A 16533-nucleotide genomic window follows, 5' to 3' on the forward strand; every position below is an offset into this window, starting at 1 on the left:
GATGAGGCAGTGACATAGGTCTGATCTAAATGTTTTGATGGCCGGACCAGCACAGAATCGAGTCCTGCATAGAGGAACACAAGGTCAGACGACCAACCCGGAGTGGTAGCTCCGGATAGGCCCTCCGATGCTTACGCTAGTAATGATCCCGAATAAGGAAAACAGAGCTATGAATAGTAAATTTTGGTATTCGGACCCTTACCTTTGGATTTATGAGGGCTATTTATAGTGGGAGCCCAAGGTGCCAGATTACCTGTTTACCCTTGGACAGGTGTCGACCTGTGGTTTAGTAGAGGTTTCTTTAGGGCTTCCCCTTGAGAATGTTATTACGGGTTTGCCCCTAGCTTTGGCGTATAATTATGCTTTTGCCCTTTTGCCACATGTCATTAGTGATTGGAGTGTTCTTTTTATACCCCATCAGTTGCCCCCCCCCCCCCCCCCCCCCCCCCCCCGGATTCCTTGAGTCATTTTGATGACTTGGGGAAGCACAGAGGTCATACAAAGGACGAACCGGAGGGTTCAGACGGTCTGTGGTTCACCAAAATTGGCTTTGAAAAGGATTTTATAGGGTAAGAGTTTAGGTCGGCTTCGGACGTTCTGGAAGGTCGGGCGTGATGACCTCCGAAGTTAATGTTCAGATCGGCCTGAGACGATCTGGTAGAGTCGGACGAACTGATTTCCCAGATTGAGGTTCAGTTCGGTTTGAGATGATCTGGTTAGACAAACTGATTTCCAGGTTATAATTCAGTTCGGCTTCAGACGATTTGGTCAGACGAACTGACTCCCGAGTGAATATTTAGTTCGGCTTGAAACAATATGGTCAGACGAACTGACTCCCAGGTTATCATTCAGTTCGGCTTCAGACGATCTGAATTTTGTCATTTAGCGGATTGCGTGTTATCCTGAACGGCCTCAGACGATTTGAATTTTGTTGTTTAGTGGATTGCGCGATATCCTGAATAGCTTTAGACGATGTGATTTTTTCATTTAGCGGATTGCGTGATATCTTGAACAGCTTCAGACGATCTAAATTTTGTCGTTTAGAGGATTGCGTGACATCCCCGAATGGCTTCAGACGATCTGAATTTTATCATTTAGCGGATCGCGTGATATCTTCAACGGCTTCAGACGATCTGAATTTTGTCGGATGAACTCCCATACTTGGAAGCCTTCTGAATTCTCCTAGGCGAGCCACCATACTTAACAATAATAAATAATAATCATTTTCTTGCGTCGTGTTGCTTCGTATTTCGGCCCTCCTAATTAATGTTCTGTCGCGTGTCGAGACGTGAGTCACGGATACGAACGGTCGCCTGACAAGTTCGTCTATAAGAGGGGCTTTGAAGCCTCATTTCTTCACTTGCCGTTTGTTTTCTTCATTTTGATATGCCTGTGCAGTTCGCTCCTTCTGTTCGGCTCGTCATCGCTTATCGCCGTTTGAGCTCGGGTTCTTAGCTTTTAGATAGGTAATTTTCTTTACTTCGCCTTTTTGCTTTGTGTTTTCTTCTTTTTCTTAATGTCCAACAGTTCTAGTTCAGATTCTAGTTCCAGTTCGTCTTCGGGAGAAACATGCTCCTCGAGTGATTCTGGATCAGGTTTGTCTGAAAGGACGAGGTCTAATTCAAATATAGGGCAAGGCTAGGCTATGGCCAGCCAGGGTGGTGACGTGGTCGTCGATCTTGAGGGGGAAGGTAGTGACGAGGATTCGGAGATCGTTGATGATGACGTCATCTTGGACTTAAATATTAGTCCTCTGCGGGCGGATAGTCCGGCCGTAGAGAGATCGAATGCTGGTGAGGACAACGAGGAAGATGATTACAATCGGAGGGCTTCCAGTTCCTTCGGGGGAAGCAGGGCGGTTGAAGTTATTGCTACAGCCCGGATGGACGCCGATCCTAAGTACGATATTGCCGTTGTTCATGAGGAGAATGTCCTCGATGAGTCTAGGCTTGGTGACATTCGGGATAGGTATTGCATCCCTGATATGTTCATATTGAGAGTAGCCATTGAGGGGGATCATGCAAATAACAATAGTATAGATGTTTGTTTGTATGAAGAGACCTTGAAGGCCAGCTTTAGGTTCCCTATCAACTCCTTCATTGCCGAGGTGTTGAGGTTTTATGATTTGGCCCCAGCTCAAGTGGCACCGAACTCTTGGAGGACACTGGTCGGCTTCATGTATTTGGTGTGGTTCAGGCTGAAGAGGAATTTGTCCGGGCTCTGTTCCGAAGATGTGTACACTTGAAGAGTCACCGGTCAGGAGGTTGGATTTACATTAGCCAACGACCAGAGGTGAAAACGATCACCGAAATACCGACCTCAATCCATGGTTGGAAAAATAGATTTCTGTACGTAATTATTGCTGACTCTGAGGAAGCGTGGACAGTTCCTACGAAGTGGTCATTGTTAATACAAAGGCGATGAGTAGCAAACCGCCATTGAAAAGGGAGATCATAAGAGTAAAATATTGGCCTAGAGTAGGATTCGTAAGGGAGGTTAGTGCCATTAGATTTTACTTAATAACTAATGTTTTGTTCCTACTATCAGAATTTTTGTTTATGAAGAGGTTAGACCAGGTTTCACTACTTGGATCGCATCGCTAGGAGTCCCACGCTAGGAGAAGAGATGCTATAATTGGAAGAAATGAGCCCGACTTGAGCATAATAAGGTATCGAGTCGGAGATATTTAGGAGGAGTGGATTTAATGGGATTTAGAATTCCACAATTTTGGGAGATAATATAAATCGGTAGCTTTTAAGGACCTTAAGTAGATGGTGAAATCAAGGAATTTATTGTAGTGACGTGAGACGAGGGAGAAATCTGCTTAATAAAAAGGAATAATGCTAAATATATTAGCAAACAGTTTTTCTTGAAGTTGAGAACTCCGATTCAAGGATAAGTAAAGAGATTTTTGTGATGCCTTTTTATGTGTAATGTTAAAGTTTTTTGCCATGATGACGAATGATGCCAATGATGAAAACACTTATTGATGAGATTACTGACTTTGGTGTATTCTTATAGTTATGTGATGCATTACCATGAGCTTAAAAATTCTGGATTTTACATTACGAACCAGTATAACTTGTCATTATTATTTTGAAATTTAGGATGGCACGTACAAAGCTGACCACGAGAAAAAGTATGCTCAAACCAAGGAAATGGGATAAGCAAAAAGATCAAGAGCAAGGGGAAATAGCAAGGAGAGAGATCATAGAAATTAACGATTCAGAACCCATAGAAATTTCATCTGATTCCGAAGAAAATCTTGAGGAAGAACCGGAAGAGGAAGAACTGGAAGAGGATCCGGAAGAATATCCAGAAGAAGAGCCTGTGCAACAAGAATAGGGAATCATCAGTATATCCTCGGATTCAATTAGCGATCAAACGCCGCTATACTCAGAAGAGGAGGTTACAAGTAAGCATAGAAGGATATCAGTGTTTGGGAACGTACTGGACAAGTACGAGGAAGATGATTACGATAGCGGCAGTGATTGGGAGGTAGGTATACATTACTATTTTAAGTTCATAATGGATGTTAGTTTACTACGTTATCCAGCATATGGAATGAAGAATTTTGGGGATGGAATTCCTGTAAGGGTAGATTGTAATGAATGAAATTTTCTTCCTTTAGAAAAACTTTCATTTTGGACAATTGGATCAATTGATCCTTTGATCAAGAGTTGCGATCATATAGATCAACCCACGATTTTGGGCACTTACTTTGTGTTAGTGTTAAACTACTTAGATTTTCTAATCTTCAAATCAAGGGTTATTAGTTTAGTTAGAAAACTTTCCTCAAAAATTTATTCCATGGAATATTTCACATAAAATATGGAAAATACACTTTTTTTGAGGGAGATCCACGATTTCCCCTTCTTGGAAAATCATGCACATCTTCATGCAAAGTGTGGGCTCACTCTCTATTAAATTTTTGTTAAAAAAAAAGAAACAAAAAAGAAATCTGAATTTATCCATAGTAATCTTATTAAACAACCCCAACCCAAAAGATAGCTAACTTACCTTGTAGATAAGATCAACTACAACTCTACCAATTATCTTTTAGTTGAGATAATATCACAACCAGCTATTTTTAATTATCAAAAACACTATTCACGTTTTTCTTTATGAGGCGTATATATATATATATATATATATATATATATATATATATATATATATATATATATATATATATATATATATCCCTTCCCACAGTTGCACGCCCACTTTGGGTGTGGTTAAAAACTAGATTTTTGTTGGAGATTGGAAACGGAACTAATAGAAGGTGGAGGAAAGTGAGATTAGGTCAAATTTTCATCTGTGCTACCCTATCAAAACAAGTAAGTACTCCTTTACCATCTTGTTAATATGTGTAAGTAGTTTTTTTTTAAAACCATGATCTTCATCAGTTCTAGGGCGTGAGTTTCACATACATAAATGGCCTAGTCATCATTTTTTAAAAATATGTGTGTGTGTGCGTGTGTGCAGATTTATCAAAGATTTTCGAGTGTTAGTGATGCACCAAAAAAAAATGAAACTTCGTATGATGGTACTGTTGATTTTTGGCGTACCTATTCGTATTGGTATTAACTAAAAGATTTCAACAGTTAATGTGCATCTTTTTAGAAGTAATGATATTGTATATATGGTTGATTTCGGTACGAATATACGCATTTTTTATCGAAAATTTAGCAGTTAAAGGGTATGCAGAAAACCAATGATTTTATGTCCACTGCTGATTTAATATATATATATATATATATATATATATATATATATATATATATATATATATATATATTTATGTATTCTCATAAATCCAAAAATTTGATAGTGTATAATATTTATAAAATCAAAGATTTCTATGTATGTAAGTGTACATTGGTGTATTTGTATTAAGCCAAATATATATAAATAAATAAATAAATAAATAAATAAATAAATAAATAAATAAATAAATAAATAAATATATATATATATATATATATAGAGGAAAGTGTTGGTGAGCTTAAGCGCCCCAATCACATGGGTCCCACATTTTCTATGGTGATCCAAACCATTCATTTGCAAGGCCCTATTATAGATAGGTGTGTACCAAAAATCAGCTCCATAGGATCATCCTAACCCCTCCATTTGTGGAGGTAAAAAATGGGCAGATTTGTGGACAAATAATGTCTGTCCATTTTGACCTCCACAAATGGATGGGTTATGATGATCATATGGAGCTGATTTTTGGTACACACCCCATCTATGTAAGGGCCTTTCAAATGAATGCTTTGGATCATCCTAACAAAGTAGGCCCCAATGTGATTGGGCGCTTAAGCTCACCAACACTTTCCTCATATATATATATATATATATGTTAGGCCTAAAATCGGTAACAGATACGGCAATGACGTGAGAGTTGGGTTTGAGGACCCGAGGAGCTGAGGTGAGGGAGTTGAGCCATGCACAAGAGCGAACGAGGTCAGAAGACCATCCTGGAGTCGTTACTACGGACAGGCCCTTCGACACTCAAGTCAGTACGAGCAGGAGTGCAGAGCGAGTTTTTAAGAGTGGTAGTTCAGAAGTTATTACCCTTTACTTCGAGCCTTAAGAGGCCTTTTATAGAGGGAGGCCTGGGGTGGTTGGATTACCTACCCCAGGACAGGTGTCCGCCCTCCTGTGGGTTTAGGTTTACCTGCTTTCTGGTAATTACCGGATTGCCCCTGGGCAGGTGTCGATTTCGTGGTGGGCACTTCTGGGGCCACGTGTCAACAGCTCATTAGTTGTTGTTTTTCATACTCCATCAGTTGCCCCCCAGTTCTCCAAGTCATTGTAGTGATTTGGGGAAATGCGATGAGTTATATTTTTGAACGGTAGAACGAGGCGATGTTCGAGACGGCTCGATGAAAAACCTGTCCGGCCTGGGGAATCTGTCCGGCCTGGGAAATCTGTTTGGCTAAGCCGTGTCCGGCCTGGGAAATCTGTCCGGCTAAGCCGTCTGTCCGGTTTGGACCGGGCAGATTTTTGTCGTCTAGCGAAGGCGTCATATTCTGTCTGGCTTGGGCCGCGCAGATTTTTGTCGTGTAGCGAATGCGCCATATTATGTCCGGCTTGGGCCGGGCAGATTTTTATCATCTAGCGAATGCTCCATATTCTGTCCGGCTTAGGACGGGCAGATTTTTGTCTTTTAGCGAATGCGCCATATTCTGTCCGGCTTGGGCCGGGCAGATTTTTGTCGTTTAGCGAATGCACCATATTCTGTCCGGCTTGGGACGGGCAGATTTTTGTCATTTAGCGAATGCGCCATATTCTGTCCGGCTTGGGACGGGCATATTTTTGTCGTGTAGCGAATGCGCCATATTTTGTCCGGCTTTTGACTGGCAGATTTTTGTCGTTTAGCTAATGCGCCATATTCTGTCCGGCTTGGGACGGGCAGATTTTTGTCGTGCAGCGAATGCGCCATATTCTGTCCGGCTTGGGACGGGCAGATTTTTGTCGTGTAGCGAATGCGCCATATTCTGTCCAGCTTTTGACGGGCAGATTTTTGTCGTTTAGCGAATGCGCCATATTCTATCCGGCTTGGGACGGGCAGATTTTTGTTGTGTAGCGAATGCGCCATATTCTGTCCGGCTTGGGACGGGCATATTTTTGTCGTTTAGCGAATGCGCCATATTCTGTCCGCCTTGGGCTGGGCAGATTTTTGTGTCTGATTTGGACCGGACACAATTACTCCGAAGGTACCCGTGCTCAAGTAGTTTTAATAACCGACCGTTTTCCGCCTGTGTATTGCACGCACATTTTTCTCATAGGGACGTGAGCCCTTCATCAATGAGGAACACGTGGCACCATGTAAGGGCCCTCGAAGCGCGTGCCTTTTATTAATGCGAACCGCCTTAAGCCAAGGTCTATAAAAGGAGGTTTTCACTTTTCAAATTTCACTTTCTTACTTGCTCTCTCCCTTTCTTTTCTTTTCGTTTTCTTGCTCTGCCTGTTCGGCTCTGATAGCCCGGGGTTGTGGTCGTCCGCGAGTTAGGAGCCTTTCTCTTCAGGCCGGTAATCCTTCTTTTAGCGTATCTATTTGATTTCTTTCCGCGTTCTTTATGTCTGGTAGTGTTTCAAGTTCTGAGTCCGGTTCTAGGTCTGATTCAGGGGAGTCCGGGTCCTCTAGTAGTTCAGCATCTAGCTCGTCGGAGAGGACTCAAACTATTCCAACCAGGATTCCCGGCCCCTATATGGCGAGTCCTGATGTTAGCGTAGAGGTCATAGATAGTGGGGACGAGGTGATTTTAGATCTGAATAATACTCTGCCCCCAACGGATAGTTACTTCCGAGCAGAGGCGAGCGTTGGTAGCGACGCCGCCGAGGCGTCCACAACATTCATCCCGGGCCGGGCCGTTGAGGTTGTAGCTAGGGCCCGGATGAACGCCAATCCCCAATACAACGTCCAGGCTCTTTACGAGGAGAATATCCTTGATGAGTCCAGGCTGGGGGACATTAGGGATAGGTACTGTATTCCCCAAAGGTTTGGGCTGAGGGTCGCGATAGAGGGAGATAGGGCTTGCAACGATAGCTCTGACGTCTGTATATACGACGAGTCGTTAAGGGCCGGGCTCAGGTTCCCTCTGCACCCATTCATCGTCGCGGTCCTTCAATATTACGGGCTGGCTCCGACTCAGGTCGCGCCGAACTCATGGAGGACGCTGATCGGGTTTATATACCTTGTCCAGGGCCGGCTTCAAAAAAGTTTGTCTATGCCGTTGTTCCGCATGTGTGCGCACTTGAAGAGGCACAAGGACGGGGGTTGGATTTACATTAGCCAGCGCCCTGAGGTGAAAATGATCACTGGTATTCCATCCTCCATACATCTATGGAAGAACAGGTTCTTCTATGTCGAGGACAGGGAGCCCACCGAGCCCTGGCCAGTTCCTCTAAAATGGGACACCCCAGACACACTTGCGCTGAGCCGCAAGCCGCTCCTTGAGGCCCCAGACATACTTGCTCTGAGCCGCAAGCCGCTCCTTGAGGGCGAGGATATGGGAACGTTCGCCCTAGTCTGTGAGGATTTGCACCGGGAGGGCCTCATTCATTGTGCGGAATTCTCTGGGGAAGAGGTTCTGATCGGGCTTGGCATTAGTACTGCGACCCCGGCACGTATGTGGCTAGTCTTGCTTTTAAACTCTTTTTCCTCCTTTTTTCTCCTGACCGGTTTTGTTCGTCCATGTTGACTTTCAGAGATGCAGACGTAGTCCAAGTTGGAGAAGGTGAGGCAAGGAGCCTTTGTAAGGGCCCAGCAGGGCCAGAAAAGGAAAGCCGCAGAGATCTCGAGTCCTGCTTCGACCCAAGACACGCCCCCCAAGGGCAAGCCTTCAGTGAAGCTGGTCGGCGCTTACGGCCGAGGAGCGGGGTCTTCTAAGTTGGGGGGAGCATCCACCGGAGTTCACCCCCCCAGGCAAAGTCTGGGGATAATGTTTTTTTGCCCAACTGGACCGTTCAAAAGAGCGACACCGGCCTGGGTGAGAGCCGGGTAGCCGTGGAGATCGTCACCAAGGGTCTCCTGAATAGAGACAAGCTCCAGGTTCTAAACGAACCTCCAGCTGTGACCGACGAGGCCATCTTCTCTTCACTCTATCAGGTAAGATTGCCTGTATTATTATTTTTTATTTTTTTAACGCTTGCCTGCAGATCGGACTGTATTATAATGACTTTCGGGAGAAGAGCCGGAAGTTTTCTGAGACAATCACTAAGTCCGAGGAGGAGAGCGGCCAACTGATGCAGGAGGCAGCCGAGCTCCAAAGGTTCATCGAGGAGAGGGACGCGGAGGTACAGCGGCTCAAAGATGATATGGCCGCCCAGAAGCAGAAGGCCGCTGAAGCCCTTAATGCACAGAGGGAAAGAGCCCCGGAGAGGCAGACAGCGGCCGTCGAGGAGGACGTGCAGAAGAAAGAGGACGAACTTATTAGTTTGTCCAGTGAATCCTACAAGCTGGGATTCTTTGATTGTCTTGAGCAGGTCAAGGAATCCAACCCTTCTGTTATCTTGACGGGCCTTGTCCTCCCCGATCTGCTGGAGGCTGGCGACGACAAGCAGGGCACTACCGCTGCCGCAGAGGTCCCGGGGGCACATCCATCACGGGGTGGCAGTCACGGGGTGTCTTGAGCTCCCCCTCTTTCCCCTCTTGGGCACGGCTTTCTGATTCTTTTTTTAATGGCCATTGGAGGCCCTACTTTTTGTAATGGCCCTTCGAGGCCCTACTTTTTCATGAATAGAAGTTACATTTCGCTGTCCACTATCCACTTATGTCTGCCTCTGGCTAATACTGCTTGATTCTAACACTGTGGGCCAAAAATACTCCGGGCAGACATTTAAGCTTTAATTGACCCGGGTCTTTATAGAGGCGAACCGAGGTGAACTAAGTAGCTATTACCCAAGTGTTAGGGAACTGGGTTTCCGGGTAGGTTTGGTCTTTTTGTCTGGGCCCGTACCTGACCAGGAGTGCGCTCCCGGTCTTCGTGGAGGCGGGCTGGGACGAACCAAGCAGCGAGTACCTAAGTTTTAGTGAACTGGGTTTTCAAGATGGTTTGGTTTTTCTGTCCGGGCCCGTTCTTGACCAGGAGCACGCTCCCGGTCTTCGTGGAGGCGGGCTGGGACGAACCAAGCAGCGAGTACCCAAGTTTTAGTGAACTGGGTTTTCAAGATGGTTTGGTTTTTCTGTCTGGGCCCGTTCCTGACCAGGAGTGCGCTCCCGTTCTTCGTGGAGGCGGGCTGGGACGAACCAAGCAGCGAGTATCCAAGTTTTAGTGAACTGGGTTTCCAAGATGGTTTGGTTTTTCTGTCAGGGCCCGTTCCTGACCAGGAGTGCGCTCCCGGTCTTCGTGGAGGCGGGCTGGGACGAACCAAGCAGCGAGTACCCAAGTTTTAGTGAACTGGGTTTCCAAGATGGTTTGATTTTTCTGTCCGGGCCCGTTCCTGACCAGGAGTGCGCTCCTGGTCTTCGTGGAGGCGGGCTGGGACGAACCAAGCAGTGAGTACCCAAGTTTTAGTGAACTGGGTTTCCAAGATGGTTTGTTTTTTCTGTCCGGGCCCGTTCCTGACCAGGAGTGCGCTCCCGGTCTTCGTGGAGGCGGGCTGGGACGAACCAAGCAGTGAGTACCCAAGTTTTAGTGAACTGGGTTTCCAAGATGGTTTGGTTTTTCTGTCCGGGCTCGTTCCTGACCAGAAGTGCGCTCTCGGTCTTCGTGGAGGCGGGCTGGGATGAACCAAGCAGCGAGTACCCAAGTTTTAGTGAACTGGGTTCTAAAGATGGTTTGGTTATTTTGTCCGGGCCCGTTCCTGACCAGGAGTGCGCTCCCGGTCTTCGTGGAGGCGGGCTGGGACGGACCAAGCAGCGAGTACCCAAGTTTTAGTGAACTAGGTTTCCAAGTAGGTTTGCTCAGAGATTTACAAAGAAACAGTATCCTCTTTATCATTCATATTCGAGCGCTTACAACGGCATTCGCTTTTATGCCAAGTGGCCGTCTATTGATAGTATTTTCGAAGGTTCTTTGAATTCCAGGCATGGAGTAACAGGTGATCCCCAAGCGTTTCCAGTTTATAACTTCCCGGGCGAATCACCTCTCTTACTCGGTACGGCCCCTCCCAGGTCGGGGAGAGTTTTCCGACCTTCTTCGGTTGAGAGATAACAGCTTTCCTTAGGACTAGATCCCCTGCTCGGAATTCTCTGGGGCGTATCTTCAAATCATGATAGTTGGACACTTTCTGTTTGTAGGCGGCGACCCTGATTCGGGACTCTTCCCGGGCTTCTTCCAATAAGTCGAGATTTGCGCGGAGCCCATCCCCATTGAGTTGTTCATTGAAGTTGGTGACTCTGGGAGACGGGGCACCCACATCGACGGGTATTACGGCCTCCGTCCCAAAGGACAAGTTAAATGGTGATTCCCCCGTTGATGTGCGCGGGGTGGTATGATACGCCCATAGGACATGATAAAGTTCATCTGCCCATCGGCCAGTCTTTTCGTCCAGCCTTTTCTTTGATCCCCTGAAGCAGGATTTTGTTCGTTACTTTTGTCCGCCCATTCGTCTGATGGTGCGCCACTGAAGTAAATCTCTGTTCGATCTTCAGGTCAGAGCAGAATTTTCGAAAGTTTCGGCAGTCGAACTGTCTGCCGTTGTCCGTTATCAAGACGCATGGTATTCCGAATCTGTAAACGACCGACTTCTAGAAGAAGGTCTGTATGTTTTGCTCTGTGATCTGAGCTAGAGGTTCAGCTTCCACCCACTTGGTAAAATAGTCAATGGCTACCACGACGAACTCGCATCTTCCGGAGGCTGGTGGAAAGGGGCCCAAGATGTCCATCCCCCATACTGCGAAAGGGAGTGGGCTGATGATCGGGGCCATGGATACAGCAGGTTGGTGGATGGTGGGAGAGAACTTTTGGCATCTCTCGCACTTCTTGACCAAGTCCAGAGCGTCTTGCCTTAAGGTTGGCCAGTACAGGCCTCTCAGCAGTACTTTGATTGCCAGGGCCTTGCCCCCTAGGTGTTCCCCACAAATCCCTTCGTGCGTCTCTTGTAGGGCGTATGCGGCTTTGCCTGGCCGGAGGCACTTTAGGTATGGGAGGGAGTACGACCTTTTGTACAGGCTCTCACCATCGAGGGAAAATCGGGCTGCTCTCTGTACTACTTTGCGGGCTTCCTTCTTCGCTTCGGGAAGCTTCCCGCTACGTAGGTACTCGATGATTTCGTCCATCCAGCACGGCTCACGCTCAACCTGCATTACCTCGATGGCCTCATTCTCGATACTAGATTTCTGCAGAAACTCCATACATATACTTCCTAGAGTGGTGTAATCGGATGCTGTCAGCTTAGATAGCACATCCGCCTTTGCATTTTCCATTCTAGGAATCCTGACGACCTCTAAGTCTTTGAACTTACTAGCCAACTGCCGGACCTTGGAGAGATATTTAATCATGCACTCGTCGTGGGCTTCATAGACTCCTTGGATCTGGTTCGCAACCAGCTGGGAGTCGCAGTACGCCTTCAGTCTTTGAGCGCTGGTCTAGACTGCTAGGTTCATTCCGGCGAGGAGGGCCTCATATTCTGCCTCATTGTTGGACGCACGGAATCCGAACCTTAGGGCGTAATCCAGAGCGAAGTTGTCAGGCCCGGTAACAATCAAACCGGCTCCACAACCACCCTTGTTCGAAGATCCGTCCACGTACACTTCCCAGAGTGGTTCGATGGTCGATGGATCCTGTTCTGCCGGTACGGGGACAATTTCTGTTCTTACTGGTTCAACTTCGGCTTATGTTCGTTCCCCACTTGTGGTTACCTTCTTCACAACCGGGGTTTCGACAGTTTCAGATTCGGTGCTCTGCCGGGGGATGGTGCATTCAGCCACGAAGTTTGCCAGCACTTGAGCTTTTATGGCTGGCCTAGGCAGGTATTGGATATCAAATTCGCTCAGCTCCACGGCCCATTTTACAAGACGCCCCGAGGTGTCCGGTTTGTGGAGAACTTGCCTGAGCGGCATATCGGTCAGGACCTTTATTGTGTGGGCTTGAAAATATGGCCTCAGTTTTCTGGCCGCCATGATCAGGGCATACGCCAGTTTCTCAACCCGCTGGTACCTGGTCTCAACATCGTGCAGGACCTTGCTGACATAGTAGATCAGTTTTTGTTGGTTGTGCTCTTCTCGAACTAGCACGGCTGCCAATGCCATGGGGCTTAAGGACAGGTACAGGAGCAGCTCCTCCCCTGGCTCTGGCTTTGTCAACAGCGGTGGGGAGGACAAGTACTGCTTCAGCTCCTCGAACGCGATCTGGCACTCCTCTGTCCAAGGTGCTGTCTTGATCCCTTTGACGGCATTGAAGAAAGGCAGGCATCTCTGTGCGGACTTTGAGATGAAGCGCCCCAGCGCGACCACCATCCCGGTTAGCCATTGTACTTCTCTGATGGTTTTCGATGGAGTGAGCTCCACCACGGCCTTGATCTTCTCTGGATTGGCCTCTATCCCTCTTTGGCTTACCATAAACTCCAAGAACTTTCCTGAGCTGACGCCGAAAGTGCAATTGCTGGGGTTGAGCTTCATGTTATGCTCTCTTAGGACTTGGAATGTTTCTCTCAGGTCGGAGACATGATCTTGCGCACTTCGGCTTTTGACTAGCATATCATCCACATAGACTTCATGTTACGGCCGATCTATTTCTGGAAGAGCTTATTGACGAGCCTTTGATAGGTGGCCCCAGTATTCTTTAAGCCGAAAGGCATGGCGCGGTAAAAGTATGTTCCCTGATCTGTTATGAAGGAGGTCTTTAGTATATCCGATTCATACATTCTGATTTGATTGTATCCGGAGAAGGCGTCCATGAAGCTCAGCAGTTCGTGACCTGCGGTGGCATCTATCAGCTGGTCGATTTTTGGGAGCGGATAGCTGTCCTTGGGATAAGCTTTGTTCAAGTCGATGAAATCAACGCAGGTCCTCCACTTCCCATTGGATTTCTTTACCAAGACCACGTTTGCTAGCCAGTCCGGATATTGAATTTCCCGAATGAAGTCAGCTCTCAAGAGCTTCTCCACTTCTTCCTTTATCGCCTGCCGCCTTTCCAGGGCAAAATGTCTTCTTTTCTGTTTCACCGGCCTGCAGGTCGGATCAACACCGAGTCTGTGCGTGCTTACCTCCGGGTCTATGCCGGGCATGTCAACGGGAGCCCATGCAAAGACGTCTGCATTGTCTTGAAGAAACTGGGTGAGGCTATGCCGGGTGCTACTGCCTAGAGAGGAGCCAAAAAATGATTATTCGACCTCTATCCATGCATGAGATGCATATGGATAATATGTGTGGATGTTTATTGTTTATTTTCATGGTTTGATATTGCTGGAATGTAGCAATTAAAAGTCTGTAGCATATTAATTAAAGGTTTTATTGGTTAATGTATTCCTCTGGGCAGTTGTGCGGACAACTGGTTTTCCATGGAGAATTTCTTTTGTTGTATAAGTTGTTTAGACTAGTATAGGATACTAGGGTAGTTTACTTTTATATTACATAAGAAGTAATGAAGAAAGAAAAATTGTCTTGAGGTGGTCAATCGAAGAATCAAAGAGAACTTAGACATGGTGATGCTTCAAGAAGGTAGATGATGGCGGACCTTGAGTCTATCAATTCAATGGAGGGCGGACGCATTATTCATGATTTTTCCAGATCTAAAATACTTCATATGATAAAGTATATTAGTACAAATACCTTTGAAAAACCACTTTGAGGTGGCGGATTTTTCCTAATGCGAATACCGAATAGTTGCCCAATTTCACCCTTAATTTTGGTAATATGGAATTATACGGATTAACTAACTCTAAAATGGTTAGATAATTCTTAAATTGTTAGTGGGAGAATCCCTATAAATCCAAGATGCAAAAATTAAGCTTATGGATGTGGTTGTTCTACTTTGGATGGTTTTGATGTGTGATGGTTGATTGCATTTCCTTCCTTTATGTATGCATTTCTATTGGATGGTAGTATAATTTTGTAAAATGATTCCAAGGTAGTGTGTGTTAACTTAACCAAGCAGAGTGTTGATGCCCAAAGGATAGATACACTGCAATGCTTGGAGGCCAAAATCAAATCGGAAATCGTAATTATAATATGATGGATTAGATGAATCCACTCATACTTAACAAAGTTGTTGATGATGAGCATCCGATGCCCATTGGAGAAATCATGTTATTTCTCTTGGTTTATGTATTTGAGGGGCACATAAATGAGATAAACAATGGGCAGTACCCTTATAGATAAAAAAAACCCAAATCTAATGGTCAAATGTCATGATAAAATGTAAACTGGTTAGTCTTGCTTATTTTATGCCTCATTTCCATTGCATTAGATATGACATCCTTCAATATATTAGCCCATCCTTGAAGACAACAAACTTACTGGTCCAAACTATGTAGACCGGAAGAGGAACTTAATTCTAGTTCTCACAGCAGCGAAAGTTTATTGGGTCATGACTATTGAGGCACCTGAGTTGCCTGGTCCCGATGCCCCCCAGGATGTCACGGATAGAGCCAGAAAATGGCATGAAGATGACGAAATGGCTAAGTGCTATATCATTGGGTTGATGTCGAACGTGTTGTAGCAACATGTCGGAATGGCTTCGTCCATGGATATTATGTACAATCTTAGGAAAATATTTGGAGAACAAAATCGCAGTGCTAGACAAATAGCGATTAAGGACGCCATGTTAAATGGAGAGTCGCAAGTTGATATGGTGTTAGCAACTCTACCACCATCATTCAATGACTTCATCATGAATTACCACATGAACAAATTGTCAATGACGTTGACAGAGTTGTTGAATCATCTTCAATCTATTGAGGATCTTCAGAAAAAGAATAAGGAATCCTCTTTCTTAATTGAAGCTAATGTAGTCTCAACTCCCAAACTGAAAGGCAAGGGGGGAAGAAATGGTAAAGGCCAGGGTTCTAAGAAAAACATTTAAAAAAGTCAAGAGCAAGAAGACTTTCAAGAAGAAGTCAACCAAATCCAATTATGCGTATTTCTATTGTGAAAAAGTTAGACATTGGAAGCGTAATTGCACTGATTACTTAGCGACTAAAAAGAGCAACAAGACCTCTCAAGGTATGTTGCAAATCTTTGTTGCAGAAACCAATTTGATTGGTCCTGCTTATTCCTTCTGGTGTGTGGATACTGGTGCGACTTCACATGTATACAACTTTTTGCAGAGGTTCAAGAAAAGCAGAAGGTTGACTGAGGGTGAACTCTACCTACAGGTTAGAGTGGATGCAACGGTTGCAGTCCAAGCTGTGGGTGATATACAACTAGCATTTTAAGGAGGATATTTACATTTAAATAATTGTCTTTATGTAACTTCCATTATAAGAAATTTGATTTCAGTTTCTAAACTTTTGATTAATGGTTATTCAACAACTTTTAATAAAAGTAGTGTTTTTTATCAAACACGGAAATTCCTTGATTACAAAAGGTACATTAGTTGACGGATTATTTATAATAAATGCCTTAGAAAATGTAAGTAATATTGAGGATATTCCTATTCAAAATATTACAAACCTCAAAAGGGCAAGGAATACAACTAATCCCACACATCTATGGCATATTCGATTAGGCCATATTAACGTAGATAGGATTACAAGATTGGTAAAAGACGGTCCATTAGATTCAATCCAAGTGGAACCTTTTCCAATTTGTGAACCGTGTTTTCAAGGTAAAATGACCAAAATCCCCTTCAGGGGCAAAAGTGGAATATCCCAAGATTTGTTGGAGATTGTACATAGTGATGTATGTGGACCCATTTCTCATCCGGCAAGAGGAGGGCTGATATACTTCGTGACTTTTACGGATGACCATTCAAGGTATGGATATGGTACCTTATGCGACGTAAGTCTGAGACCTTTAAAAAGTTCAAAGGATAAGAATGAAGTAGGAAATCAATTAAACAAAAGAATAAAGACTCTTCGCTCTGATAGAGGTGGAGAGTATCTCTCAGATGAGTTTAGGGATTACTTAAAGGAAAATAG

This window comes from Tasmannia lanceolata, unplaced genomic scaffold (genome assembly GCF_043159265.1).
Source record: "Tasmannia lanceolata isolate RefF3 unplaced genomic scaffold, GAP_Taslan_0.1 ptg000006l, whole genome shotgun sequence".
Lineage (NCBI taxonomy): Eukaryota > Viridiplantae > Streptophyta > Magnoliopsida > Canellales > Winteraceae > Tasmannia > Tasmannia lanceolata.